The sequence below is a fragment of the Coregonus lavaretus genome (assembly GCF_964263955.1).
Source record: "Coregonus lavaretus genome assembly, chromosome: 29".
NCBI classification, from domain to species: Eukaryota; Metazoa; Chordata; class Actinopteri; order Salmoniformes; family Salmonidae; genus Coregonus; species Coregonus lavaretus.
The window spans coordinates 7,767,951-7,773,159 of NC_140016.1; positions in this window are offsets into that span (position 1 = coordinate 7,767,951).

Genomic DNA, 5,209 nt, shown 5'->3' on the forward strand with positions numbered 1-5,209 from the left:
CATGTTAAATGTGCAACCAGAGGAAAAAAAACTCTAGACCACCTTTACTCCACACACAGAGACGTATACAAAGCTCTCCCTCGCCCTCCATTTGGCAAATCGGACCATAACTCTATCCTCCTGATTCCTGCTTATAAGCAAAAACTAAAGCAGGAAGCACCAGTGACTCGGTTAATAAAAAAGTGGTCAGATGACGCAGATACTAAGCTACAGGACTGTTTTGCTAGCACAGACTGGAACATGTTCCGGGATTCTTCCGATAGCATTGAGGAGTACACCACATCAGTCACTGGCTTCATAAATAAGTGCTTCGATGATGTCGTCCCCACAGTGACCATACGTACATACCCCAACCAGAAGCCATGGATTACAGGAAACATCCGCACTGAGCTAAAGGGTAGAGCTGCCGCTTTCAAGGAACGGGACTCTAACCCGGACACAGAAATCCCGCTAAGCCCTCTGACGAACCATCAAACAGGCAAAGAGTCAATACAGGCCTAAGATTGAATCGTACTACACCGGCTCTGACGCTCGTCGGATGTGGCAGGACATGAAAACTATTACAGACTACAAAGGGAAGCACAGCCGCGAGCTGCCCAGTGACACAAGAATTCCAGACGAGCTAAAACACTTCTATGCTCGCTTCGAGGCAAGCAACACTGAAGCATGCATGAGAGCACCAGCTGTTCCGGATGACTATGTGATCACGCTCTCCGTAGCCGATGTGAGTAAGACTTTTAAGCAGGTCAACATTCACAAGGCCGCAGGGCCAGATGGATTACCAGGATGTGTACTCCGAGCATGTGCTGACCAACTGGCAAGTGTCTTCACTGACATTTTCAACATGTCCCTGACTGAGTCTGTAATACCAACATGTTTCAAGCAGACCACCATAGTCCCCGTGCCCAAGGACTCTAAGATAACCTGCCTAAATGACTACCGACCCATAGCACTGACGTCTGTAGCCATGAAGTGCTTTGAAAGGCTGGTCATGGCTCATATCAACACCATTATCCCAGAAACCCTAGACCCACTCCAATTTGCATACCGCCCCAACAGATCCACAGATGATGCAATCTCTCTTGCACTCCACACTGCCCTTTCCCACCTGGACAAGAGGAACACCTACGTGAGAATGCTATTCATTGACTACAGCTCAGCATTCAACAGCTCAGCATTCAACACCATAGTGCCCTCAAAGTTCATCACTAAGCTAAGGATCCTGGGACTAAACACCTCCCTCTGCAACTGGATCCTGGACTTCCTGACGGGCCGCCCCCTGGTGGTAAGGGTAGGTAACAACACAACTGCCACACTGATCCTCAACATGGGGGCCCCTCAGGGGTGCGTGCTCAGTCCCCTCCTGTACTCCCCTGTTCACCCATGACTGCATGGCCAGGCACGACTCCAACACCATCATTAAGTTTGCCGACGACACAACAGTGGTAGGCCTGATCACCGACAACGATGAGCCTATAGGGAGGAGGTCAGAGACCTGGCCGTGTGGTGCCAGGATAACAACCTCTCCCTCAACGTGACCAAGACAAAGGAGATGATTGTGGACTACAGGAAAAAAAAAGAGGACTGAGCACGCCCCCATTCTCATCGACGGGGCTGTAGTGGAACAGGTTGAGAGCTTCAAGTTCCTTGGTGTCCACATCACCAACAAACTATCATGGTCCAAACACACCAAGACAGTCGTGAAGAGGGCACGACAAAGCCTATTCCCCCTCAGGAGACTGAAAAGATTTGGCATGGGTCCTCAGATCCTCAAAAAATTATACAGCTGCACCATCGAGAGCATCCTGACTGGTTGCATCACCGCCTGGTATGGAAACTGCTTGGCCTCCGACCGCAAGGCACTTCAGAGGGTAGTGCGTATGGCCCAGTACATCACTGGGGCCAAGCTTCCTTCCATCCAGGACCTCTATACCAGGCGGTGTCAGAGGAAGGCCCTCAAAATTGTCAAAGACTCCAGCCACCCTAGTCATAGACTGTTCTCTCTGCTACCGCACGGCAAGCGGTATCGGAGTGCCAAGTCTAGGTCCAAAAGACTTCTCATCAGCTTCTACCCCCAAGCCATAAGACTCCTGAATAGCTAATCATGGCTACCCGGACTATTTGCACTGCCCCCACCCCATCTTTTTACGCTGCTGCTACTCTGTTAATTATTTATGCATAGTCACTTTAACTCTACCCACATGTACATATTACTTCAACTACCTCAACTAGCCGGTGCCCCTGCAAATTGACTCTGCACCGGTACCCCCCTGTATATATAGCCTCCCTACTGTTATTTTATTTTTCTTCTGCTCTTTTTTTCTCAACACTTTATTGTTGTTTTATTCTACTTTTTTATTAAAAATAAATGCACTGTTGGTTAAGGGCTGTAAGTAAGCATTTCACTGTTGTATTCGGCGCATGTGGCCAATAAAATTTGATTTGATTTGATTTGATTTAAGGGACATACACACATTTATAAATGAACAGCTTTTTTTTGTTGGTAGAGTATTTAATTGTCTTAAAATATAGTTCAATTTCTTTTTGTAAGGTAAGAAAAAGTGATGTTTTGTTTGTAAATTTACATTTGTGAATATTACATTTGGCCAAAAGAATAATGAAATGAATTACATAAAAAAATGTCAACTTATTTCTATCGTAGGTAAAGACTCCAAGCAGTACATCTTTCCATAATAGTGTAAAATCTTCATAAATGTGTTCAATACTAAATCTTCTGATGTCCTTATTTTTATTTTGTAGTTTTTTGTGTTTTTATTTCATGTTGATTTTTGGGGGGTAGATGTGCTTTAATATTGTAACTTACGGACTTTCAGCTCCCTCCAACTTTTTTCTATTGGGTTCAGGTCTGGAGACTGGCTAGGCCACTCCAGGACCTTGAGATGCTTTTTACGGAGCCACTCCTTAGTTGCCCTGGCTGTGTGTTTCGGTCGTTGTCATGCTGGGAGACCCAGCCACGACCCATCTTCAATGCTCTTACTGAGGGAAGGAGGTTGTTGGCCAAGATCTCGCGATACATGGCCCCATCCATCCTCCCCTCAATACGGTGCAGTGGTCCTGTCCCCTTTGCAGAAAAGCATCCCCAAAGAATGATGTTTCCACCTCCATGCTTCACGGTTGGGATGGTGTTCTTGGGGTTGTACTTCTTCTTCCTCCAAACACGGCGAGTGGAGTTTAGACCAAAAAAGCTATATTTTTGTCTCATCAGACCACATGACCTTCTCCCATTCCTCCTCTGGATCATCCAGATGGTCATTGGCAAACTTCAGACGGGCCTGGACATGCGCTGCCTTGAGCAGGGGGACCTTGCGTGCGCTGCAGGATTTTAATCCATGACGGCATAGTGTGTTACTAATGGTTTTCTTTGAGACTGTGGTCCCAGCTCTCTTCAGGTCATTGACCAGGTCCTGCCTTGTAGTTCTGGGCTGATCCCTCACCTTCCTCATGATTATTGATGCCCCACGAGGTGAGATCTTGCATGGAGCCCCAGACCGAGGGTGATTGACCGTCATTATGAACTTCTTCCATTTTCTAATAATTGCGCCAGCAGTTGTTGCCTTCTCACCAAGCTGCTTGCCTATTGGCCTGTAGCCCATCCCAGCCTTGTGCAGGTCTACAATTTTATCCCTGATGTCCTTACACAGCTCTCTGGTCTTGGCCATTGTGGATAGGTTGGAGTCTGTTTGATTGAGTGTGTGGACAGGTGTCTTTTATACAGGTAACGAGTTCAAACAGGTGCAGTTAATACAGGTAATGAGTGGAGAACAGGAGGGCTTCTTAAAGAAAAACTAACAGGTCTGTGAGAGCCGGAATTCTTACTGGTTGGTAGGTGATCAAATACTTTTGTCATGCAATAAAATGCAAATTAATTACTTAAAAATCATACAATGTGATTTTCTGGATTTTTGTTTTAGATTCCGTCTCTCACAGTTGAAGTGTACCTATGATAAAAATTACAGACCTCTACATGCTTTGTAAGTAGGAAAATCTGCAAAATCGGCAGTGTATCAAATACTTGTTCTCCCCACTGTATATATATATATACATATACATATACATACACTACCGTTCAAAAGTTTGGGGTCACTTAGAAATGTCCTTGTTTTCGAAAGAAAAGCAATTTTTTTGTCCATTAAAATAACATAAAATTGATCCGAAATACAGAGTAGGCATTGTTAATGTTGTAAATGGCTATTGTAGCTGGAAACGGCTGGTTTTTAATGGAATATTTACAGTTGAAGTTTACATACACATTTTACAATAATTATATTTAGTTTTTACTCCTGAACTTCCTCTACCCTCAAACTCTCTGATCATTTTCATGATGTCCAAGATATGCCATATCTTTCTAACTGTGCTCTTTCACAAAAGCTCTCAACCTATAACCTACAGTGGGGGGGGGAAGTATTTAGTCAGCCACCAATTGTGCAAGTTCTCCCACTTAAAAAGATGAGAGAGGCCTGTAATTTTCATCATAGGTACACGTCAACTATGACAGACAAAATGAGAAAAAAAAATTGTTGGATTTTTAATGAATTTATTTGCAAATTATGGTGGAAAATAAGTATTTGGTCAATAACAAAAGTTTCTCAATACTTTGTTATATACCCTTTGTTGGCAATGACACAGGTCAAACGTTTTCTGTAAGTCTTCACAAGGTTTTCACACACTGTTGCTGGTATTTTGGCCCATTCCTCCATGCAAATCTCCTCTAGATCAGTGATGTTTTGGGGCTGTCGCTGGGCAACACGGACTTTCAACTCCCTCCAAAGATTTTCTATGGGGTTGAGATCTGGAGACTGGCTAGGCCACTCCAGGACCTTGAAATGCTTCTTACGAAGCCACTCCTTCGTTGCCCGGGCGGTGTGTTTGGGATCATTGTCATGCTGAAAGACCCAGCCACGTTTCATCTTCAATGCCCTTGCTGATGGAAGGAGGTTTTCACTCAAAATCTCACGATACATGGCCCCATTCATTCTTTCCTTTACACGGATCAGTCGTCCTGGTCCCTTTGCAGAAAAACAGCCCCAAAGCATGATGTTTCCACCCCCATGCTTCACAGTAGGTATGGTGTTCTTTGGATGCAACTCAGCATTCTTTGTCCTCCAAACACAACGAGTTGAGTTTTTACCAAAAAGTTCTATTTTGGTTTCATCTGACCATATGACATTCTCCCAATCCTCATCTGGAT